Source organism: Lytechinus variegatus, chromosome 9, assembly GCF_018143015.1.
Source record: "Lytechinus variegatus isolate NC3 chromosome 9, Lvar_3.0, whole genome shotgun sequence".
In the NCBI taxonomy this organism is placed as follows: domain Eukaryota; kingdom Metazoa; phylum Echinodermata; class Echinoidea; order Temnopleuroida; family Toxopneustidae; genus Lytechinus; species Lytechinus variegatus.
The window spans coordinates 21,630,127-21,657,827 of NC_054748.1; the positions used below are offsets into that span (position 1 = coordinate 21,630,127).

General features: G+C 36.4%; 1 protein-coding gene across 1 annotated transcript in view; it reads right to left on the bottom strand.

Annotated features, from left to right (window-relative positions):
- Positions 1–17,683, bottom strand: part of LOC121421362 — a 33,724-nt gene extending 16,041 nt beyond the window's left edge. The window contains exon 1 of the mRNA XM_041616059.1: positions 17,554–17,683. The gene's annotated coding sequence lies outside the window, so the exon portion shown is untranslated. The remainder of the gene's footprint in view (positions 1–17,553) is intronic.
- Between the last annotated feature and the right edge of the window lie 10,018 nt (positions 17,684–27,701).

The window sequence follows — 27,701 nt, forward strand, 5'->3', positions numbered from 1 at the left end:
TTTGATTTATCTTTCTCATCAATCTAAACATACTGATTAGGATGAACGGTCATTTTTTTTACCTGATTGCTAAGAAAGCATGAATGCTTGTAAGCAAGTAACCAGATGACCGACGAATTAAGGTCTTCTCCGAGGGACCTGTAATGAGGATTGATGTCTTACAAAAGCAGCCCACCAAGTGGGAATCAAGTCCGAGTCGCTGGAATCCGAAACACCCGCTCTACCTACTGAGCTATTGCGCCCCCCACGCCCACACCTAGCATGCCTATCAACAATCATTTTAAAGGCAACTTCTATCAACAAAGACTTTTAGATATACTTGTACACCAATATTCGTAACCTTTTATTCTTAGGTCGTGTGCAATCTTGATAAGTAATAAGTTCATGCAAAGGAAATCTAACAACTACTCGTGATCTTACAATGGCTTGGACACCCTACATTACAATCCATTTTAAAGATCCATGAGAAAGTATTCATCGAATTCCTTCTTAAAGGTCAAGTCCACCTCAGAAAAATGTTGATTGAAATCGATAGAGAAAAATCAGACAAGGACAATGCTGAAAATTTCATCGAAATCGAATGTAAAATAAGAAAAATATGACATTTCAAAGTTTCGCTTATTTTTCACAAAATAGTTATATGAACGAGCCAGTTAAATCCAAATGAGAGAGTCGATGATGTCACTCACTCACTATTTCTTTTGTTTTTTATTGTTTGAATTATACAATATTTAAATTTTTACGAATTTGACGATTAGGACCTCTTTGCCTGAAGTACAAAATGTTAGAATAATGGAATTCCACGTGTTGTGGGAGGAATGAAACTTCATTTCACATGACAATGACGAGAAAATAAAATTATTTCATTATTTCGTATAATAAAATACAAAAGAAATAGTGAGTGATGTCATCAGTTCCCTCATTTGCTTACCGACCGAGATGTGCAGATAACTCTTTTGTGAAGCAAAAATGAAGCAAAACTTTAAAATGCCATAACTTTCTTTTTTTACATCCGATTTTGATGAAATTTCCAGTGTTATGCTTGTTGAATTTTTCTCTTTTTATTCAAATCAAGTTTTTGTTGGGGTGGACTTGTCCTTCTTAACCATCGCAGTCTGGTTCGAAATACACACCATGGCGTCTGTTCTGCTCTAGCCGGTAGAGACGTTTGAAGATAATTTCCAAAGACAAATGCGAAACTCTTTATACGAAAGGGCAAAATAACCGTCTTATTCACGCTATAACTTTCACCTCATCATCATCTTCCAATGATATCATACCTGAGAATAGCGGAAAAACTCGGTCATAAGTTGAGAATATCACCGATAATATACCATTAGCATATTGGGGGAAGTAGAGAATTTGGTTCTAATAACTCCCCATTCCCCGGTGAATATAAGCCCCTTGAATAATGAATGAAACTGTAGTAGAATCCTCCAGGCTTCGTCTACCTTTTGCATCCTGGAATACGCCAAGGATATCGTTATTTTTCATAATTTTTGCCGATTTATTTCAAAGTGGGAAGAACATTGAAATATTTCCTTTTCACTGTCATACAGAGGAAAAGAAAGGGTCCCTGCCAGGCAAAGCTTCGTCGGATGTCATGTTGAAAATGAAGAACACTAAAAATAGACGATAAACAAAATTCAGTAAATGAGGCGAGAATCGAACGCCGAGACGTCGTTATATGGTCACTGATATTTTCGTTGTATTTTGAGAAACCATTAGCATTGACGTTGCTTTGGAATACACTCTGTTTCTTAAGTTATACACACTACATAACATTTGATTCTCGAATCACTAATTAATTTCCGAGCTGATTTCCTAAACTTCGTTCCCCTTCAGGAATTGTGTGTGTTGGCATTTTCTAAGATGTTTTCAATGTTACTTTTATGTGTCTCCACTCTGCGGGTTTCGTTACATAACCTCGACCTTAGGACGATTCGGTTGTAGGATGATGTTACACTCGGCCTAATGGATTGCAGGCATATCAATCTCAATTCTCTTATACACCCACTGCTGTTGCACCTGCCGCTTTAAAACAGTTTAAAGCCTTACCGCCGTCACTATTGACACAATTGGTGTGTCTTACATCAACAAAACATGTTATTTGAACATTTCGTTACTTTCTTTTTAGGATATGTGCTGTTATTTGGCGCCCAAAATGTAGTTTCGTCACATTAACGAATTGAATGCCTTGTTGATCATTAGTATGCAGATTAACCCAGCTCAATGATATCACGGAGTAAAGAAACCTGATAGAGTGCAGCATAAATCAATGGTTCCAAAGGCGCTGTCTTATAGCTTCTTCTCAACATTCTCTTTCAAATCTAGGTCCAACATTCTTTTTTTCATATAATTTATTTAACATTACGTTGGGATTTTCGTTACAAGCCTCCGACTTTTGGCTGATTTCCTGGTCAAAATAGTTCATTTGAGTAGACTTAAAAAATAATGTTCGCTTTTTTAGTACGTCGATCCATTCCCTTTCTCCAAAGAGCAGTCTTTGACCATTTTACGTCAGTGCGGCTTTGACCGGTTATATAGGACACAGGTTATCATTAGAAGGGTAAATAGATAAAGATCTGAAGAGCAACCTCACCCCTCCCCTTCCCTCGAATCGCTTTCATTTGTCGCTTCCAGAAACACAGGTGCTTTCTAGACAACTTCTCTCTAGTCTCCGAAACTAGACCCATTCTACAACGCCTGTTGTTACAAACTTTTTTTCTCATTCTCTTGAAGACGACAAGAACACTCTTTTCGAGACATCGAGCATGGACAGTTCTTTTTTCATGACCAGCACATGCCCACGGAACGATACATGGTGTACCGTGAAATCAACTACACTCTTCGTCTTCGTCTTCTTCTTCATCTTCTTCTTCGCCATGGAAACCTTCGCCATGGAAATCTTCAGAAGTTAAAGCCACTTCCGCTTAAGAAAGCCGTCCAATACCAATTTGTCAATTTAATGTAAAATTGATGTAATTTCATGTCATTTATGTTTATACGACGATCATTTGGAACGTCGTGGTGCAGTGGTCCTGACCATCGGCTTTCAAGCTGAGGGTCGGGGTTTCAAACCCTCCTCCAGGCTTGAGGTTCCTTCAGCAATGTATTTATGCATATCATGCTGCACTCAACCCAGGTTATGCACGCACTGAGATCAACTGAATGCGTATTTTTGGAGACCAAGCTGCAGCCGGGGTAATACTACACCAAGAGTAGCTTACCATTTTCGGCATATTATCATGATTTTTATCGTTACTGTTTTTTTAGCCATGGTAGCCAAAGAAATTTTTTGCCATAAGCCAGTTCGTAGTTCCTTTGTGCGCATTATCAAACGATTCTACGCATGATCAGAGGGAGGTCATTTGTACTAAAGTGACATGGTGGTTTAAAATCTAATGGGATAAGCACCAATTTTGATGTCTTGATTATTCATATATTATTTGGAATAGTGGTTTTCATTTACATCAACAAAAACAACAATGCGTCCACGAACGACTGGTATTTCACAGTTTGCCAAGTACATTGTGCAACATGCTATGATATGCTTTCAAAGTAGGAATGCAACAAATACCTTCATAAAGTGTTCATTGGTGTGCTATTCTACTCACCTGGTCTATTCAATTTCTTTATCCTGCTATGTAAGGCAAGCTTACGTAATATCTTGCTTTGAAATCTGCCTATCATAATGAAAGGAAAGAAAGGTCATTTGACCAAACTTGTCACTGAAGTAACTACGAACTGATCTATTCCATAATCTAGATTCCTGTTATGACCTAATGACCATGATGTCTTAGATTAATTTGTTAGTACAATGGTTCTCCTATTACCATCATAACCGTTTACTCTGTATATTTCGGATACATTTAATTTGTATGCTTATTTTGGTTATGGCGGGATAAACACTGGAATTAAATGGAACATTAAAATAGATGCCATTACTGATCACCTAGAAGGACACCTCGGGTGTTTATTCAAATACGTCTTTAACAAACAAAAATTGTCAAAGGAAAAATTGATTGACATTCAAACGTGTTATATGTCCATTTTCTAAACTGTTAAAACCCTGTTTAAAATGTGTATACATCGCTGTTTTCCATATGAGCATTACAATAGTTCTTTAAACAGTCCAAAAATGTAAAACATCGATGTTTAAACAGTAAATATTAATTCTTAATATTCAATTCCCATGAATTAATCATGGTTGTTATAATTAGAACTTCCTTAGTTTCATATAGCGAACATCGTCGTTACTGTGTAAAAGTACACCAAGCCGAAGTAGTGAACGTATGAACAGATACTGATCCTCTGAGGGAGATAATTAAATTTTGACTGTTTATTTACAACGGTTATACATTACTATTCACGCATATGACATCGTTACAACCAACGGCCTCTATTTTTACAAAAGGCGCGAGCAATAATGGCAATTATGCAATAAGTAATCATTCCTAAATACGGTTACTATCGGTTGTTAGGGTGAATATGACTACATCCTTGCTCTAACAAACAGTTCTAACGGAATTTGAGTGGATGATTCGGGGCAGCTTTCAAAAGCAGAATGAAAATATCCCCACTACAGCAAGCTGTCATCGCTTTTAATGGAAAAATAACCCTTTCAATCGAAATTTATGAAATAGAAAATTTCCCCTGACCATCGATTTCTCCGAACCTATATTCAGTCATGGATGACTTTTTAGAAATCTCAACAACAACAAAATGAGTTGGTCAGTTTGCTCCACAACATTTGCTCTGGTGACAATTGCTCCGGAAATACCACACGGTAATGGAATGACAGACTTCAACCTTGGATATATACCCTATCCTAAACCGAACCCTAAACCTAACATAAAACCCTATTGCAACCCTAACACTATATATATCTTAGATGAAAATAAAATCTGGAGAAATTGTCGCCGGAGCAGATTTCGTGGCACCTGTTAAGTAATAAATCAGAGGGGCTACCCTTCGTTCAATAAAAGTTTAAATAAAAAAGAATATATATTTATACACTGTAAAAACTGTGGTGTTAAAACTGACACCAATTGGTGTTAATAGATGACCACACCCTGAGGTGTTAAAATAACACCCTGGAGATTGAACATAACACCAAAGAGTGTAAATGTAACAACCATAGGTGTTGTAATAACACCTATAGGTGTAAAACTAACACCACCAATTTAACACCGGTGTAAAATAACTGGTGTGGTCCTCTATGTACACACCACAGTTTTTGCTGTGTATCAATTTTATGGGCAGTGATATCAGCGATTTCAAGGGGAAAAGGTTTGTGAAACAGAACTACAGCAGAAAACAAACGAGAGGCAAGCCTTTGGCAAGACGGGCGTGTCGGCTTACAGACGATAAGATACCGGGATTCTAGGAGCACAACCTAACGATATCTCCCGCCTTGAGCGTGAATTCACAAAGAATAGCCCTCGACGAGAAGGCGCAAAGGGACTGATACAAGCAAGAAAAAAAAAGAAGCGATCCTTTCCTATGTAAGGTCTCAAACCTTTAGTATTATTTTGTTTTAACAATTTCCTTCCGTCATTTGCGATCTCAGAACCGTCAATTTTATACTCCCTATATCACACTCTGTAGTTCTGAAAAGTTGTGCTTTCAACCCAATATTTTGTTTGACGAAATTTCTATATCCCTTTTGAAAATGTGATCTAATTATTCATGTTTACATGATCAGTATAAGAAATGTTTGGTCATTACGGAGAAAAAATGTAAAACTTGTCCGAACAAATGAATTACCTTTATAGTATATCGATAGTCTTACTATTCAGTTAAATTTCCAACCTTGAATGCAACGCCCGTATTTTTGTAAACTCATTGATCTTAGTAGATAAGTGTTTGTATCTATGTTGAGACAGACACATATTACCTAATATGATGAGAGTGCGATTAATCGCCACCCCCCCCCCCCCATCCCAGTTAATCGGGAACTACAGGCGCATGCGCACCAGATTCATAGAGGTAAAACTTACAAAATCGGCGCAAGTCTTCTGTCCATATAATACCTTTTTCCTTGAATAAAAAAATCTCTTCTGTCTTGTATGTACGGGTAATTAATTTTCCACTTTTCTAAGAACACTTACGTACTTCCTTGCAGTCGCGTGAAACGGCATTGAACGCACATAGGTCTTACGAGGTCCGTACGATGTAATCAAGACTTTAAAGTGTTGCGCTGCGGTTGATAGGCAAGTGGTTCGGGTTTCTACTGCCACGCGATACCGGTGCGCGATTTGTGTTCGACCAGTGTTTTAGAAACCGGCATTTCGTGATTACTTCGCGAAAGCGCGTGATTGCAAATCTAACAGCAAAATCTCTGCCCGGCACTCGCTTCAAGTACAATAACTCATGGCATTGTTTCTTCTATACATAGAATATTATATTAATAATACACTACTCTGGTCAGGTGTGAGAGACGTGAGGGACAGGTAAATAATTTATAGCAATTTTGTCGCCTTAACCCTGACGGTTTGTTGGACAGTTCGTCGGGGAAAAAGCAGGACCCTGGAAACGATTTTCCTTATTGGGGGTGCTGTTGTAAATTTGGAAAGCAAAAAAAAAAGGGGGGTCACAACAAAAATAGAGGTTAAATTGGTCCCAAGATATTTGAACAGCAAAAAAAAAATGATCACTACAAAATGACGGTCATTTTGGGTTATATTTTTTCACATCCTCAAGAAAACCTGGGTTGATGTCTATGGACATTAATACACTCAGCCTCCCGGCCCAGAACCCCTGCTCCCCAGGGCCATGTGTGAAAGGGTTATGCCGTGTATACATGCGTTGCTTTCGATAGAAAATAAAGCATGTAAAGAAAAGTTTGTACTATTTCATATACAACATAATGTCAAATCGCTAACTACATTCACAGTAATATGAGAACCAACTGATCACGGTCTATTTGATTGGTGTGTAGGAAACAAATAACGCTCATGTCGTAAAGAGAATGTAGGAATTGTTAAAGCTGTGGCAGGGGATGAGAAGTCAGATAAGAGGTAGAAAGGTAGTAGTAGAAGTAGAATTTGAAGTGAAAGCAGTATTCTAAGGAGAAGCAGTAAAAGAAGTATGTTATTCAGTAAGTTGTAACGCCAATGGTGGTGGTGGTGGTGGTGGTGGTAGGAGAAAGACTAACAGCTGTAGCAGTAGTAGCAGATGCAGTAGTAGTAGCATTATTAGACAGTAAGTAGTCTTAGTAACAGAAGTAGTAGTAGTAGTAGTAGTAGTAGTAGTAGTAGTAGTAGTAGTAGTAGTAGTAGTAGTAGTATAGTAGTAGTAGTAGTAGTAGTAGTAGTAGTAGTAGTAGTAGTAGTAGTAGTAGTAGTAGTAGTAGTAGTAATAGTAGTAGTAGTAGTAGTAGTAGTAGTAGTAGTAGTAGTAGTAGTAGTAGTAGTAGTAGTAGTAGTAGTAGTAGTAGTAGTAGTAGTAGTAGTAGTAGTAGTAGTAGTATGTCGTTGTTGTTGTAGTAGAAGTAGAAGAAGAAGAAGAAGAAGAAGTAGTAGTAGTAGTAGTTAGTAGTAGTAGTTAGTAGTAGTAGTAGTAGTAGTAGTAGTAGTAGTAGTAGTAGTAGTAGTAGTAGTAGTAGTAGTAGTAGTAGTAGTAGTAGTAGTAGTAGTAGTAGTAGTAGTAGTAGTAGTAGTAGTAGTAGTAACAATAGTAGTATTTCGGTTTTACCAGCAGAAAGAGTGGAATATTTCATTATTGTAATATTTATATAAAAAGAGTGTTAAAGGTACGCGTCAACATCTTAAAAATATGCATGATACGCCTGATCACGATTTTAAAAATCAAGTGAAATTTTACGGGGAAATAAGGTCAAAAGCAGGTTCCGTGTAAGAAATACGGAATATACCAGGTAGGAAGGAATTATTTCAAAGAGTTGGATACGTACCTTCACCGCAATGATGAAATGTGCGTTGGCAAGCGCGCACGCAAATGTTTGATATGCGTTAAAGTACCGGACAAACACAAGAGCAAATAAGGCATTTTTGTGAGTAAATTGTTGGTATTAAGGTGAGGTAGTACTAGTAGAACAGGAGGAATAAGAAGAAAGGAATTTATGTTGTCCTTGCCTTAACTGGCCACTTTCAATTTGTCTATCGGCTATAGGGTGATGAGTGCGGTCAAATCGATCTCTCTTTCCTTTTTCTATTTCCACTCACATTTATACCTTTCAAATGGCGTCGTTGAAATGCCCCCCTTTTCCCCACTCACTCGCAGCGTGTCGAAGGTGCGTCGAATTAGCACCTGATTCGATGTGACACGATCTTATAATGTTATTAAAATGTTTGTTGGTTCGCTTTCGGGTGCGCGCCTTTTTTCCGCCCCAAACCGAAACCTCTTCCTCAAATAAAGAACATCTCAACAGAATTACTGGAAGTGAAGTGAAAAAGGGGAATTTGAAAGTGAAAAAACAGAATTGTGCACGTTCACTTTTCTTTTCACGTGTTCAAGTCGCAAGTACGTTATAGCGACCGCCTTTTTAGCGAGATTCCTAGATACACTTTTATCTCATTCATAATTAGGAATAAAAGCATTGATCTAAATATATTCCGTCTCCGCACATAAATGACTTGCAAATTCCTATTCCTCACTACCAGCGCCAATCAATACATTGTGCCCATTGTCTAATTTCTTTTATGTCATTTTACTCTCCTATTGTTTACAATGTGAGAATGGTTAGTTCTGTAAATGATGGAAATCTGTAAATGCCTTCTTTGGCGCTCTGCTCCCCTTCCCTCCCCCCCCCCCCCCCCTAGCTCTGTCGTTCTTTATTTGTTTATGTTTCATTTTACTCCTCGGGGTATTTATTTTAACTATTTTAACCTACACTTGTAACAAATATCAAATATAACTGTCACTTTGCACATCTTAGTCTGAGATAAAAACATCTGCGGTTTTTTTTTCATTCTTCTTAATTTTGATTGGCATGCATGTGCCAAATGAATTCTATAGTCTGGCTTGAATATTATCTCTGTACCATTCTGCTTAGGTTTCAAGTACAGATAAACCTTATAAAGATAGAACTGGAACACGTAGACAATGTTATGGAAAGAGAAAATTGTGGGGCCCTCAAGCCCCCCCCCCCCCTGTACGCCTGTGATATGCAGGGTATATTGGAATATGATTAATGGAGAAGGGGTATTCAATAATAAGAACCGCCTTATTGTTTTGAATGGATGTGTGTTTTATTGAAATACCTGGGGTCTGTTGCAGAAAGAGTTGCGTTTAAACGCAAGTCAAAAAATCAATCGCAAGTCCCAAATGCGCGCTGTTGATTGATTGAAAATCAAGTTGTGCATGATTTTTCGAGTTGCGATTGATTGCAACTCTTTCTGCAACGGAGCCCTGATCGCCTAGACCAATTTTCGTAGTGACAGAAATTTTTTTAATTGCTTAAAAACTCCATGACTTCATATATATTCATATCAGCTATTTGATTAATACTTCCAGGTAAGCATATAATTGAATTTGTACATGTATAGGTATTTCACCCGTATCTTTATATTTTATTATACGTTTTAACACATTAAATTTCAAATGTATGTAAGATTGTAAGCGTGTTTGCTTGTGACGAAGAAAGGGTTGGTACATTTCTACTTGCACTAAAATGACTTTCGCAGATTAATAAAATCACTACCTCAATATAGCTGACTGCTTATTATTGAAATTGTTTCATCCATCATAAAGGACGTGACTGCCAAGGGAGCTAAACAGAATTAGAATGCAGAGTCACATTTTGAGACATTGGTGCATTTTGGGGTTCTTTCAAAATCCATTACGTATGCCCCATTTTGAACGTAGTTTGAACACAACACACACGCGCGCGCGCACACACACACCGAGCCCACCCTCATCTACACACTCACACACTCGCCGCCATGCGCTTCCTATAATCGTAAACTGGCATAGTTATTAGGTGTACATTTAAGACAAATACCAGTAATTTTATGGTAACGATCTCAAAATGAGATCAAACAGAATCCAATGAAAATTCCACCAAAGTTTTTGTATTTATAAATAAAAAATAAGGGGCAAATAGCTCTGGAAGAAAATGCGTAATTGCTGAGAAACGAGCAAAATAAGCACGGAATTCTATGAAATACCGGGTATTTTTCAAAGCAATATTTATACCCTGTCATACATAAAATGCTTTTCTGTGTTAGTGATCATCAGAATCATCGATTTTGAGCTCAGATTTCATGATTTTACAAAGGTAAGATTAAATGGATGTACCAGATGTAGATGTATAATATTTTGACAACTAACCTTCATTTAAAAGACTTTCTCATGAAATTAATGTTTACTGCAACTACTGTCTTTTACTTTGAAGTGTTATTAATAATCAGATGGTGGGGACAAAATCATATATAGTAATGATAGCAAAAATGATAATCATCAGCAATAGTAGTATTACCAATAGTGTACTTATATGGATATTCCGTATTTACATACCGCAATGGACATGAACAATACTTATAATCGCTTTAAAAATAATCGCGTTACTTATGTCATCATATCAGCCGCATATAAATAAAACGCTCTTATAAAGGACGGTGAGGATAACAAAACCATTATTACGCAAATCAATAAAAATGCCTTCTTCAAGCATATAGAACTACTTTATCAATAAAAATTAATATCATCTTTATTCAATCCACTTTATTACCAGGAGGCATTTTTGAAGCTGATTGATGATAGTAATTCCCATACTACTTACACTTGAACGAAATCGTGTTTATGATAAGATATTTCAATTTCTTTCATTTTCAATTCATTTTAGTTGCTTGATGTGTTTTTAATGTTTTTTTTAAATTCTAATCTAGCAAAATATTAATCTTTACACAAAGAAAAAAAATGTATTAATAGTAAGTAATAATTCAATCGTACTAATATAATGATAAGAATCGCGATAATAACATCAATGAAGGCAAACGTCTGAAAAAGCTCCTAGAACATAATTAAGTTAAAAAAAATGTTTTGCCTAATTCGTAATATTTATAAACTTTATAGATACAATTTAAAAGGGCACAGTGACCATGTATTGATTGTACAAATTGTTCAATTATGAGTATTATATACCAAGGTCATTTAAAAAAAATCAAAATCACTGTGTTATGGTTATCACTGCCACAACAAAACGTGCATTTGTCGCTTGGCCGGTTAACCAAAATAAAACATTCGGTATGCAAATATGAATATCTATTATTTAACCTTCTCCGTGAATGCCTATAGAATTACACTGTGAGGAGTATGGGAAGTGGGTCTTTGGCTATATTGTGTATGACCTAGAAACAAAATAAAGTTTAACTAGTCTAAAACAGTCCTAAGTGTACCTTTTAAGTGCATGTGCAAGCCTGTTAAGAACTAACCGGTTGCTTAAATCCAAACCAACCTTTGATTTTCTGTTCTTGCTATCTTGGTAAAATCAACCAACTAAACCGACGATTGCCCACCCCCCCCCCCCTCTAAGAAATGTATCAATACGATGTTAACGTTAATAGGAGCAGTGTGCTAAATAACACAATTAAAATCTTATATCTAAAGCAAATGCTGCTACCTTACAAACTGTTAGCTTGCTTGCAGTGACAATTTCGATGCAAAGCAATTGAATCATTCGAAGGTAAAGGCATAAGTTTCTGTTCCTTCAGGCCTTCAGAGGTAAGACATTTTAAATCTACAACAGCATAACAGACTTTTGTCTGTCATATAGCTCACTTGAGTGTGGTTAACTTTGTACTGGCCATGAGGAGACCAATTTTCTGGGTCACCTGGTATATGTAATTGGTACATGCAGTGTCTCCACAGTGTGTCCCGCGGTATGCTCAGTGTTGAACACAGTGCGTTCACATTGTGGGGTACAGTGTGTTCACAACGTGGGACACCGTGTGTTTACCATGTGAGATACAGTGTGTTCACATTGGTGGAAACAGTGCGCTCACATTGTGTGGCACAGTGCGTTCACATTGTTTGACACAGTGTGTTCACAGTGTGCCTCTCTGTGTGTACACTGCGTCCCCCGTAGTGTGTCCACATTATGGAACACACAGTGTTCACAATATGTAATAGTCCTCACTAGTAGGGAACACAAGGTGAAATCACCTTCACCGTGTTAAATTCTAATAGTCTCAATGACATTTCGCATATCCCACTAAATCCATGGTTTTGTGGGCACTATCATTGTTGACATGTACATAGTGTGTAGTTTTGTCCATCCAGTTGAATTTGAGAATCAGCGGGAATCACGTCTTCGCATAGTAAAGGTGCCGTTGCAGAAAGAGATGCGTTTAAACGCAAGCCAAAAATCAATCCGCAAGTCCCAAAATGCGCGCTTTTGATTGGTTGAAAATCAAGTTGCGCATGATTTTAGAGTTGCGATTGATTCTCTCTCTGCAACAGGCCCCACGTTATGCTTTATCATGCATGAGAATCATCAATTAAGTTGATATTGCTCGTAAAAAAATGTAAAAAGTTGCTTTAACGACAAACTAATAAGTCACTTAACCTTACAATATTAATGTGAAACGATAACCTATTATCATTTTCTAGTTTAACGCTTCTCCTGTACTCCAACCATGCCAACTCTCCCCTCTTAAGGAAGGAAATTAAATAACGATATCATCATCATGATCATTGACAGTGCAACTCATTAAGTTTAAGAAATAATGGTCTGAATTTTCACTCTAAAGGACTTGACTTGAATTTTCACCTGGGCCCCGCTGCATAAAATTTACCAATATCGATTTTAGTAAATTTGACATGGTACACTGTTAGAAAAAACAGAAGATTTTACAAAAGAAAAAAATAACAGATTCTACAGAGAGAAAAACCAAAATCATTCTGTAAATTGTTATTACAGGAAATATTTTGTACATTTCTTCTACAATTTTACAGAACAGCTCTGTTTAAAAAAAAGGGAAAGCAGTTATATTACAATAAATTTGCAAGGTTACAATGCACCAAATACAAATTTTCTGTAATTTTACACAAATGCATGTAACGTTACACAGTGCAGTAAGATTACTAATGTTCTCGAGACTCTGCTGCAGGATTTTTTTTTTAAGGTAAAGTCCACCTCAGAAAAATGTTGATTTGAATGAATAGACAAAAATCAAACAAGCACAATGCTGAAAATTTCATCAAAATCGGATGTAAAATAAGAAAGTTATGATATTTCAAAGTTACGCTTATTTTTAATAAAATAGTTATATGAACGAGCAGGTACATCCAAATGAGAGAATTGATGATGTCACTCACTCACTATTTCTTTTGATTTTTATTGTTAGAATTATACAATGTTTCAATTTTTACGAATTTGACGATTAGGACCTCCTTGCCTAAAGCGCAAAATGTTAAAATAATGGAATTCCACGTGTTCAGGGAGGTATGAAACTTCATTTCACATGACAATGAATAGAAAATCAAAATATTTCCTATTTCAAACAATAAAAAACAAAAGAAATAGTGAGTGAATGACATCATCGACTCTCTCATTTGGATGTAGCTGGCTCGTTCATATGACTGTTTTTGTGAAATGAAGCGAAACTTTGAAATGTCATAACTTTCTTATTTTACATCCGATTTTGATGAAATTTTCAGTGTTATGCTTGTTGAATTTTTCTCTTTTTATTCAAATTAAGTTTTTGTTGGGGTGGACTTGTCCTTTAAGTAGAGATTTTCTAACAGTGTAACTTGCATGAAATCTTTGTTTTTGATGGTCTGTTGATCATCGTATCCATGGTAATTACCATTGGATGACAATATTACCACAATAGTAACTTTTATACAACGGGGCCCTGACGTGCACTGAAGGCTCCTCTTCCAAACGTGGAAACAAATTGTTGCTAGGCTTGTGTCAAGACCCATCTGTTGACCAGATTTAAACCAGGGTCTGGACCTGCAGACTACTAACGACCCTTGGACCAATTGAACGCTGGACAGCGACCACTAACTCGATTGACCAACATACGAGACAATGTGTTATGCCATTTCTACCCGACTGGAGTGGGCCAAAGTGTAACAATAGATTTCTAAAAAGTAGGTCGGTTTGCCTAATTTAATCACCTTTATAGTATACCTTTGCGAAGCACCTATTGAGGTTGTACAATAATTTGTCATATGAATGCAGAAGGAAAAATATATTTTATTATGACAAATGGGTAAATGGTTCTAGCCAATGATACTTACGTATATATTTTCTACCAATCTAAAAGAAATATTGTGGAAAAAATGGCATGTCTTTGGTAACAGTATACACTTTATACCGACGCGTCGGTACATCTACAATACGTTACCATACGTTCGAAAATTGAATCAGTTGACCCTAAGTAGAAAACCGTTTTACAATGGTTTTCATTTTCCCCGTACATAATGAGATAGATCAACTAAACTTTGAAAAAAATATTTGTTTTTGCTTATTCATGTGTTCACACGAGTTTAAAATTAAGGTTTCCAAAAGGTTACATTTAATTGATGCAAGAACCACCTGACATCGTGGCGTTGGCAAAAACAACTGAAACTGCTATTGTATTTGTATGATATTGTGCGTAATTTATTAAATGTTACTATATTGATATCAGTTTTAAAATTAAATGAGTTTAAGGTGCCACATAAATAATAAATAATGAACAAATCAATAGTACAATGTTCCGCGCAAATCCGACTCTCAATTTGTAGCCAACACCAAGGCGACACAGAGTAAGGACAACACCAAGATGAATAGAAGAAGTTTACTGTTTTCATTTTCGATAAGTAGATATAGCATACATAAGCCTAGCCCAATTTCGTTTGACAAAATCCGTACATAGGATTATACCATTAATACGAACGCAGTATCATGATCATCATGATCATGTAGGGTCCACAGCGGCTTTACTCTTTTGCCCCACACCCAAATCACGTCACCTCAGAGGGACGCCCCGACTTAATGCCTTGCACAGATTCCCGGCCCCTGTGTATATTTCCCCTCCTGATCGATCCGAAATAGCACCAGGAATTAAGCAGTCGATAATGCTTATTATTTATTGTCATATAGCACGGTGTACAAAGAATGACTGGCCCAACGCGTCACGTGGCGGTAATGAGGTTATTTCTTATTGATTTGCCATCACCGGCAATGTCCACTATAACGTAATAACATCGTCATGAGTCAAGGGATCATCATAAAGCTTAAGTACATGTATGAGGCGGGCAACAGCGAATTCATTTCTAAAGTAATGTTTATCCAAATATAACCTTTATCATGGCTTCAGGACCAATTTCGGTTAGTATTTGAAAAATGATTATTTTTTCTACTAAAAAAAAGAAATCTGACTCCTCGAAGGGATGTTTGGCCTACTGCACAATGAAAAAATATCAATTACTGTCTTTTAAAAAAAAATGTTAACCTGTAAACTATTGTACCTTTTGCGGAACGTTTTCGCTTTACTCTTTACTTACTCCAATAACTATTTTACCTTTTGAGGAACGTTTTCGCTTTACTCTTTACTTACTCGAATACAATGGGGTGAAAATAAGGTAAACGTGTGATGTCACATATTTCGGTAGAATTAAGGGGTTGCTTAGGTCCTGGATAAACTGTTTTCTTTAGGTCCCTCAGATAGGAGTTGATATCCCCTCCCCACTCCACCACTTTCACTATTTCTAAAACTATCAAAAAGAACAAGTATATGTTCATTCGGCTGTCACAGAACAATTTAGTAAAAGGAAAAAAAAACGGGAAAATACTATTTTAAAAAACCCATCACATCAGAGCTTCCTTCTCTGACGAATGAGGTCATATTGATTTGATTTAAATATACCATATTACATAATACCTGTATGACGTCACAATTCATCGACAGTCAAGTCTGAGTACAACGAATTGGTTTTTAAAATAGACTTGTCATGACAAGTAAACATATGGCATTCAATATTTGTTTTTTGGTCTATTTGGAAAACAGTCATTGATTCAAACTATAAATATAATCCGCCTCAATTTGAAAATAAACCTTTCATTGAATGAAGGTGATGGCGATATGCAAATTCATATAAGCATTCGCGAGGTTACAATGATCTTATTGTAGAAAAATCATTGAGACATTTTCTGATATGACTAACGTCATTAATACGTTTGCAACATAGTGAGTCGATATACAGTGCGTCCCAGAAAAAACGAAACCGAGATTTAGCGATCATTTATCATTACTTAATCATAAACAAAATAGACAAATGACCTACCAATTTAAAGCTTAGAATCTCCTCTTTTATCTGATATCACTTACATTATTTCTCATTCACGCATGAGTGAGCAAATACAATTTGAAGAAAGGATATCAAAAACTCATTTGGCGGGGGTATCTGGGTTTCAAAAAGAAAACCACATTTTTTAAAAGTTCAATATCTGCTCTTTAATTTGGTACCTAAATTACAGAAAATGGTCAAGAAATAACAAAGTTCTGGTCATTTGAAATGAGGCTTGATTTTCAATAATTTCATAAAATGAAGAGGTTCTCCAGGCTGGCTTTCAAACTCACTCATCACTCCGTTTTGTTGACGATCAGCCATGCATTAAATCTTTTGTTCACCATGCGAAAGCTTCTGTGGGAAACCGGTGAAAACACGTTTATCTCATGAAATTATGGAAATACAAGCCTTATTTCAAATGACCAGAACTTTTTTATTTCTTGACCATTTTCTGTAATTGAGGTACCAAATTAAAGAGCAGATATTGAACTTTTCATAAATGTGGTTTTCTTTTTTAAACCAAGATACCCCTCGCCAAATGAGTTTTTGGTATCCTTTCTTCAAATTGTTTTTGCTCACTCATGCGTGAATAAAAAATAAGCTAAGTAATATCAGATGAAAGAGGAGATTCTAAGCTTTAAAATGGTAGGTCATTTGTCTATTTTATTTATGATTAAGTAATGATAAATGATCGCTAAATCTCAGTTTCGTTTATTCTGGGACGCACTGTATATATAGTAAAATGTATATATAACAAAGAAATAAATAGATCGAGAGGAACAGAAATCTGTAATTTTACAAGCAAATTATTAACATGATTAATAAATAAATAAACATCACAGACAAATGAAGAGGAATGCTTAGCTAAATGCATATGTCAACTGAGACGCATATTGCTTGATGAAGGATAAATAGGAATAAATAGGCCCATAACTATACTGTACGTCTTTCGACTCTTTGAATAGATTAATATGACTTATGCAAGATCAATTTTCTTTTCATAATTTCAAATACGTCATTAGATTCGTATCATTCTGGTCCCTAGATTGATAAGCGATTTACTCGTTACCTGGAATAAACCAGCATGCTACACATGTATATCAAAAAAAAAACATCGCCACAGGCCTTTAGCATCTATGTATAACTATCACATAGCTCGTCGAATGATGACAACATCACAACACATGAACATCTTCATTTAGTAAATGAAGTCACCACCCCCCAAGCCCAATCTACAGCATCCGGTGACTTTTGCTTTTAAAAATATTGAAGATATCTTTTTTGATTGACATCGACAACACTTACCCTTTTGCAGACGACGTTGCAGACCTCATAAACAGCTTTTTCTGCGATTCTTAAATCTTATCAGTCCTCCCTTTCTTGATGTCTTTAATGTGCTGACCGTCCTCGATTGTAATGTACGATCCCCAGACACCTATGCAACAGAATGTTGTTGTTTGGATACATGTCAGTTTATTTTGCAATGAAAGAATAATAACATAAATGGTAAATATATATAATGTCAACGGTCGTTTAAACGATTTTGCAATGACGTAACAATGGAAATGTTTCGATTTATTAACATGCAGACATCCCAATTTGACCTTTAATATTTCATCATACATAGTCTATAGAGCTAACTGGTTATTTTAAAAGGTTTAAATCAATTAAATTTCTCTGTTCAACTTGAAAGTAATAAGTAATCAGCTATCCTCCCATACGATTATTATATTACCGTTTGTATAAATTTGAATGGAATTTATCTGTTCCACTTTGACAACAAATAACATGTCTTTACGTGAGAAATATATTCTTAAACATAGTGTTTCAAGATTTAAATAGTTTTTGACATACATGTAAGGTACACTATCCTGATTAAAGTATTAATAAAATTCATAATCATTGATTTCATCCATGAATAATTCATGGTTGAAATTAATGATACTCATGGAATTCAATAACAAAATGTCATTTTGGAATCTGCATTCAAGACCCCCCCCCCCCCTCCATGACCGGACAGCAGAACAGCAGATAAGACAGACTTCCGAGTCCTGAAAAAAAATCACAAATTCGCGATTTTCATAAAATCTTCGGTCTGTCGATCAAGTCTCGGGTAAGACTTTGTTTTGTAAAAAAAATCTAGCTGTCAGATATATCAAGATGGCAAGTATAAACTCATTTCAAAATATGTGTAAAATGTTTATTTGATAGCGCATACCATTGGCATGCCATTGTCTATAAAATTCAAACTGAAAAAAAAAACAGTCACGTGTTCCCGAGCTGTAGGCGTAAGCTATTCCATCAACATTTGGAATTTCTTTTCTTTTTTTGATGGAGAAAGCAAAAGTATTGAAAATTTGTTTTCACATACACATTGCACTACATTTCTGCGCATGACTGGTCCGTCAATACGCATTTAGAACTAACTCTATGCGAGTATATCATCAGATCAAAACATATTCCATCATGTCAATTCAAAAGAAGATGAGCCGTGTCTTTCAATAGATACTTGACTTTCTGACATATTGAAAATGATTTATGAGCATTGCCAGTCCCGTTGTCGTTCCACAAGAGTGACATGTTCAATTGTTTTTTTTTTTGTTCATTGAGCGCCATTAAAGTCATGAGAGTGGAACTATGACCTAATGGAGGCATCGAAATATAAGTGAAACAGTTCTAAACAAACACACTCATGTTAGTCCTGCCAACCAACGACGAATGAGACTTCCGGTAGACTAAAGTAGACGTCACCTGATAAGTGTATAATTATGATGAGTGCCATCATATCGTATTCATACTATAAATGGTAACAAAGATGATAAATTAAAAGTAATTTCAAAATAATTAATGCAGGATTTGTAGAGCGCACGCATCCACCTTGCAAGGTGCTAAAGACGCTCACTGCATAACCCGAGCTAAGCTAGACGACCTATTCCAGTGCTCACATCTTTTTGATGAAATGCTTCCTGCCTGTACCCATTTACCACTCCTGGGTTTAGTGCAGCAAAACGTGGGTAGAAAAATACTTGGGAGTCGAACCCACGTCCTTCAGGTTGAAGGAGAGTCTTAACCACTAGACCACGATGTCCCAAAAGCAATTGAAGGAGACAAATTGTGCTCTAAAATACTGCAATATCTGATTAATGAAATACGAACAGGAATCGCGACAGCTTCATCATACTTCATTTGGTCAAGGGTTTCTGCAAGTCATAGTGGATGTCATGTTCTAATCACCATCATCTCTCTCTCTCGGAAGGAGCTTAAAAATCCTTTTCTGCGAAATGAATAGGAAACCCCATATAGATCGATTTATCCCTATACCACACATCAGCATTCGTTATCAATACTGAATAAATTTATCGAGACGCTCCTCTCCCTAATTAATTACTGATGCCATCGAACCGTGGTAGTAAGATTAATTCAAAAGCAAAAAAAACGCCAGTTCATTATGATCAAGGATGAAGATATATTGCCTTTAGGAATGTGATTTTCCTAAAGGAAGGGGAGTAAGCAAAATGGTAAAATCCATGCCCCCTCCCCCTTATGACCAAGAGGACCTAATTAAACGAAACGTATCATTTTCTTCCTTCTTATAGATGCTCTTGTCTTATCGTGCACCGCAGTTGAGAACAAGAGTTGTCACTAAACCGGTAAAATTACATGAAACGATAAAAATTTGCATGGATGTTTTAGAATTTGATTTACTTGGCCAAAGTTACGTTACCTTAGAGCGACAAAATCTGTAAACCTATAATCCTTTCTCCAATTCCAGTAACGATATTACTGTCCTGTATTGACACTGAACGTTGTCAGAGTTCTTGGAAGTTCTTCATGTGCGTCATGCAGCATGAAGAATCACCATTGAAAAGGCACATGCGGAACCGAACCAAAAGTCTCAATGAAAGTTGGGGTAATATCATTCATCAACTAGATAACCAAACTGTCCCCTCCATCAACTCATCTTAGGAAATGAAACCTCCTTTGCAGAATGTAGGTTCGAAAAAAAACCAGGAGAGGTAGTCCAATCGCGTTTAATGGCGCGCTCGTAACTTAATGAAGAGCCGATGTTACGTCGGTACTAACTTTAGACAATGTCCTGACAACAATGTGTTAATGAGCGTTCAATCAATTAGCATCTCTTAGATCAAATAACGAGCAAGTGCAATACTGCTCATAGTATCCTGACACAGGCAAGTGTCTTAGTCAGGCAGTTAGGACGGCAGTATCATCCGACGAGCCGTTGCACAAATGAAGAAGCATGGGCTAATTCGCCTTGTCATATCCCTATTGGTGTGAGCATCGTCAGTTGCATTGATATTTAAAGGTAAATGCCCAACCTTTTGCAGTATTATCGTAATGTAATTATTTTTATGCTAAGTCACCCAAGAATAACTTTTGAAATCAGCAATAGGACTTGCAACTAAAGCAAGAAACATATTCAGTGTAACGGCCATCGTACACTGTAAAAACTGTGGTGTTAAAACTGACACCAATTGATGTTAATAGACGATCACACCCTGAGGTGTTAAAATAACACCCTAGAGATTGAACATAACACCAAAGAGTGTAAATATAACAACCATAGGTGTTGTAATAACACCTATACGTGTAAAACTAACACCGCCAATTTAACACCGGTGTAAAATAACTGGTGTGGTCCTCTATGTACACCGGTTAACACCACAGTTTATGCCGTGTAATAAAATAATTATTTTATATTAGTATTAATTGTATTGACGTTGATAAATGTAACAATATGGTATTGTATGTCCAGTACTCATGATAATAATAATGATCTCCAACAGCCTTTGAATATTAGTTAACACATCCATTATACATTGTTTAACCTATAAGATGAATACCATTATTTCTTTAAATCAATAAGAAAAGTTCGTTTCTAACGCAGGGGTGATACAAGGGTCACCTTGATGTATATTTTGGAGAAAAAAAATCAACTTATGATTGAAATATAGATAAGTAAGCAGTTCCAATTGGTCTAATGCCACTTCGCCCAGTTAATAACTCGTCTACTATCATTTGGTCTACCGTCAGTTCGTCCACTATCCACATGGTCTACTTTCCATTTCGTCTACTCCTAATTTCATCTAATAACCAGTTGGTCCAATAGTCATTTAGTCCATGTACCATTTGGTCTAATTGGAATGTTTTGATTGTGCAAAATGACTGAAAAAAGTGGATATTAGACCAACTGGTTATGCGACGAAATGGTCATTGGCAAACTGGTTATTAGACTGAGTGATTACTGGACCAAATGGTTATTGAACCAAATGTTAATAGACCAAATGGCACTAGACTAAGAGAAGGTAGACCATGTGAAGAGTGGACGAGATGGCAATAAAAAAATCGACAGTCTAACGTTTAAACGGGGGTCCGTTGACGTTACGGTTATTATGACAATAAAAATAATAACAACAATAATACTAATAGATATAAAAGTAAATAATGATAGTTGTAATTATTACAAATAATTTTCAAGCTCAAACAGGAGTAATGATACAGCATTATCATAATAACAACAATTATAATAATAATGATGAAAAGAAAAGTATTATGTAGACAAATTATTATTATGAAATATCAAATATTAGTCAATTCAACCATCATTGTAAAAGAAAGAAAAAGAAAACGAGATGAGCTAATGAAACACACATGTTTACTCCAATCAAAATGATACCAATTTGTATAGAGGATAGTCAACCCTTTAAGCAGTGATTTTCCACCTTCCTGCTTTTAACGCGCCTCCAGATGAATACACACATATTCCATGTATTCACACATAGCTGGCGTCAGAAATTCCTTTGTGGCAATCAAAATACAGCCCCAAAAAGCCATCCGCTGGTTTCATTCTCATATCATACTAATGACGAAGAGACTTACTTTTTGACTCAAATTAATCGATTTCTTGCGTTTTTATTTCGATCCAATGATGATCACTGTCTTGTTAATAGTTGCGAAGAAATGGGTTATTCTATCCTTTCTGAGTTGGTGGCCATGAAGTCCGACAAAATAAGATGGACGCGCTTCTTTCAGCAGTAAAAACTTGAGGACTAAACATTTCCCACACCACTCAACGTGCAATGCATTCATTTTTTTTCTTTTTTCTTTTTTTGTACAGTTAGTGATGCATAGTTTCTTCCTTAGCCACGTATAATACATAGCCATGATAGCGAGAATTGAAGTGACTAGGTAATACTGGGTACATCTGATTAAAAAAAATTGAAAGCCAAATCCTATACATTTTCCGGAGAAAAATATGGAATCATTGCCAAAAGAAAGCAAACCATAAAAAAGATTCTCTTGCAGCATTTTGTCGGTACAGTGATGATGCTTTTTATGACCACGCGTCATTGAACACCATTGTTCTGAAAATATCATCGGATGCAGCATGTGCAATGAGAAAGGAAATAAGCTCGGAACAAGTATACAAAAACATCGTCACTTCACTTCTTTCCATCTCATATTTTCTTATTATCATCATTATTGTCATTGAGGGGTTTATGCAGAGATCGTTCGTCGACTGTGGATGTTCAAGATAAAAGGAAAATCAGCTTCTACCAACCAATTTTGTGTGCGACTAGTACAATGCATCGGTAAATTGCCAATTCGTCTACTGCCAACTCGTCCACTCATCATGTGGTCTACCTTCACTCCGCCCATCAACATTTCATCTAACAACCATTTGGTCCAATCATCACTTCGTCTGATCACCAATTCATCTATAACCATTTCCTCTCATAACCAGTAGGTCTAATTTCCATTTCCTGTCCATTCATTTCACCCAATAAACTCTTAGTCCAATTAGACCAAATAGTATATGGACTAAATGGCTACTTAACCAACTGGTTATTAGACGAAACGGTCATAGACGTATACTGGTGACTAGACGAACTGTTCGGAGACCAAAATGACAGTAGATGAGTTGGTAATTGGACGAATTCGCATTAGACCAACTGAAAATATACCAAGGCAATGTCCACTCGAGCCGATCATATATATTTTTCTCTATATATTATATCCTTCGTGTTCTCTCTTATATTTGCACCAAATGCATGGAATATTTTTCAATGCATTAATTATTTCAATTATCTATTATTATTTTCATTTCTTAATTACCATGAACATACCGAGCACTCCTATAAGGCATTGGATAATATATTTGAGTTTGTCAACATTTGGAACTCTACGCCTACTTATTTCAATAATGTTTTGGCTCATATGGGCCTACATACAGTAACTGTCCAATTATATCTATGTCTACCTGTCCTTTAGGGGGATCATTGGCTCCATACGACGAAAGGTGAATCAGAATTGCTGTAAAAGTACATGATTATTCATAGCAATGGATGAGTACTATGTACAATCTCACCTATGACCACAATGATAATGTCACGAAGAGTTGTCAAGTCGAAATTCGAATTTGCATTTATGATGTTCATTTTGCCTGATGCCTTCAAGTTTAATTGAGATATCTTATCCTTAGTAATTGTCATTCCATTCTGGGAGTGTTTCATGAAACAAAGAGCCAGTGGGTTTCAACAGCTACTTTGCTCTGAGCCAATCAGATGCAAGAATTTCGGTAGCTTATAACAACAGCAACTGAAAATCACTGGCTATCTATTTCATGAAACACTCCCCCACATCATACGCGTCACGTTGATATTTACCGGAGAGAGATTATCAAACTATCAAACTCAAGAGGCGGTTCTCAAATTATTTTAGGATCGTCACATCGACTAAATGTAAAGAAGCCGAGAGAGAAATGTCGTCATTTTCCCGGTGATACCTTGCCGATCCTGTTTACATGTGCTAAACACTCAACGGGGTTTGATAAGGTGCAGTGCATGACACCTTTTGGTGGAAGAGGTGGTATTTGCGGAGGTAAGTATGCTGAAGTACCCGGTACTCCGGCGGGATAAGGGCCTCAGACAACATTCCGGAAGGGCCACTCCAAAAAGGACAGTTTCATATTTACTGCGAACGCATCGTTAAAGGAACAATTCAACTTTTATATATGTTTGAAATATGAAAAATAATAATAGAAATATGTTTGTAGAATATTTCTAATCACCGGATTTGAAAAATGAAATTCGAGGAACCTCGTAAAATGGGATCGGACAGGAAAGGTCAATATCCATGACCATGCACATACTCAAGTATTTAACATGATTAACTCATTCGTAGTTAAGATACAACTTTGCAACGGCATGGTTTCGAGTGATATCGCTATCAACAGGATTAAAGATATAATCAACAACTTTTTTAATAAGATTTATTTTACTATATCAGTATATGGATAGAATAAGTAGGTATCGCTTTTCGACAACCAAAGAAATATAAATTTCAGAATTAAAGTAAGCTCTTTCCCCCCACCCCCCCCCCAAAAAAAAGATTATATATAGTAATAAAACACTAGAATAAATATGTATGTGTTCGTGTTCAAGTACAGGGATCGTGTCATTGTGATGCTATCAAGAAAAATCCACTTTCTAAAGGATTGCATAAACAACACACATTATGTGATTAAAGATAAGTGAGATCGTGCCAAACGCTGTTTTTATTAATACTACCATCATGGCAACTTTGGTAAACAAAAATCAAGATGGTGCATTCTTTCCTGTAACTACGTAGGATTTTCATAAAAGGCGAAGCTACCACGCTCTATTATAATATTAAAGTTACGAATAACAGCATAAGGCTTGCTGTTGCTATGGGTCCCATATCTTTTTGTCAGCGAAAAAAAAATAATCATGCTAAGTGGCTTTTCCTTGTTCAACGGGTTAATCAGAAAACAACAGATTTTTTTTTCATTTTGAATAAATGGGTTTTTCAAGGTCCAGCATTGTCCCTGCAGGATAATGCGATGGCCAACTTTACAAGTGCGATGGTTAGAATTTCATTCACGATCTGGGGACCGTTTCTTGAATCAAAGTTGCAGTGACAGTTAAAAGCTACTGAAATACTCCAATCTGATTGGCTGATACTAAATTTGTGATAGAAATTGTGCATTTCGTTTATAATAACATGTCTTTATAAAACGGGACCCAGGAATATCATCGGAATCCACATCAAGAAGCCACTCCTTTTTAAAATCCAAATTATCTAACGTTTGTTTATATAAAATTAAATATTCATTACACAAACAATATACATATATATATATAAAGCACAGTGTGTTTTTTATTTTTTATTTTGCGCGCGCGGGAGTGCGTGGGTGGTGTGTATGAGTGTTGGGTCTATACGCGTGTTATGATGTAAGAGTGTGTGCTAAAACACGTGGGTGTGAGGTATGGTGTGTGCGTGTGAGTAGAGGTGTTGTAGATGATGCGTTACTATATCTTAACATGCTGCTGTCGTAAACTAGCACGCAACAAATGGTACGCGTAAATCACACAGAGCTCCAACCAGTGTGGTTATACAAAGAGTCCTTGGTTCGAATCTCAGCACGGTATTTATGTCATAGAGCACAATTTCTACATTTCTCTTTCGCTATACATCGAATAGTAACAAAAATGCTATATGCAATATTTTGTTCAATCTTGTTTACATGAGGATGGGTGTGTATGGCACACAGGTATGTGCATTGTGATTGTCTTGGTATTCACATTGTCTATGCTCCCGAACGTCCCCTCCTGCAAAAACGGTTGCTTCGAGGCAGTCAGGCTTGTTTACAAAATTTAAGAAATAATTGCATTTCGTTGAATGGGGCGTCAAGAGGCATTATGCCCCCAACCTACACCCACCCCATCCGATAAATGTTCACCATACCAACAAATACACTTCATGAGAACACGATTTACATGAATCAATTGTCATGCCCTCTCCGTCCAACCATGACATCAAACGAGTAAGAGACACAAATTCAGAATGCTCGATTAAAGAATCAATCGCTTGGAAAAACACAGAAATCGTCTAACATTCCAAACCGTTTCCGCCGGCCATTTACTTAAACAGGCATCTCGATAGCCTCTTTCCCCTTGCCCGACCATTGGGCTAATTGACGACCCTACATGGGGAAATGTCGGAGAGGTGATTTTAGGTAATTAAGGCGGCGATATTCAAGCCAATTTGGGCGGGAAATGATCGCGTGATGACCCCTTTGCAAGGGGGCGAGTTAAGACAGAGGTAAGTGGAGATGTACCAACGATCGAATTGCTGAAGAGAAAAATCGAAAGTAATTTGATTCATCGTATCATGTGCATCCGAGTCCCCTTCTTCCGACGTGTGACTTTTTTTTACTAATATATATATTTTTTTTATCCTGGTAGCGGTTGGATAGTGTGATAATCAGTTTGTATAATCTTTTTAACAATTGCACATTTTTTTAAATAAACAAATCTCTAATAGTGAAGACGGCGACTTATTTAAATTTCAAAAAAAATCTAGAGGGGGGTAAGAACGTCGCCTGTGACAAATTTTCTTTGCAGTCCTGAGCAAACAGCGCGAGCGAGCTGAAATCTTGCTTTTGAAGCACTCATGTCAACGCACACATTCACCCCCCCCCCTCACCCACATGAAAAGTATCTTCTTAACATGAATTATAGAATAGTACCTCACTTCTTTGATGGCATACATTTACCCTTCCACCCCACCCCGCCCGCACACACACACGCATACTGACACCCACACCCCACATCCACAATCAATCTCACACTTTCAATCAGATTTGGTGACAACTTTCCAATATGAAAAGTGAGAACTACAATTATTCAACTATTCTTAATGGCTTTTTGTAATAGTTTGTTTTCTTGTGACTAAATTTTGAAGCAAAATAGTTTTTTTATTTTGCAAAGCATTTGGTGTAATCTTCTGAATGTAGATCGAATATAGGGTTATTTCATTTATTTGTGACAAAGCCATTGTCTCTTTTGCCTTATGTAAGTCTCTTTCATCTCGCTCCATCGACATTCATCTTTATTCATCTATTCTTCACTGCCACTGTTTAATCTTCTTCTATCCGGACTGCTCTGGCCGTATCAAGTAAATCAGTTAGGGTCATGTCCCGGCATTTCGGATGTTCAGGAGAACAGATCATCATTCGAGGTAATCAATCCCGGTTTCAACCCTCTCCGCGAGTTATCTTGATCTTGAATAAGGAAGTGTCATTGCGATAGATGGGGGTAACGGGGGGACTGTTTTAGAATTCAGTTTAAGTTTGATTTGCGAAAATTTTAGATTACAGTTCGTTTAAGTTATATTGATATCCATTAACTAAATTTACAAGAAATTGTATTTTGATACTTCTAAGAAATCCATCGAGCTTAGCTCAGATCAATTCATATATTTTCTCAGCATAAAATATATATAAGAATGAAAATGGCTTGTATATGAGAAAAACGGAAACTACTGAAAAGTTTGTAAATAAAGTTGTATCTCCCAGTAAGTTAAGGTAACATACATATTAATAAAAACACTCTATATAATGAAGTATATTC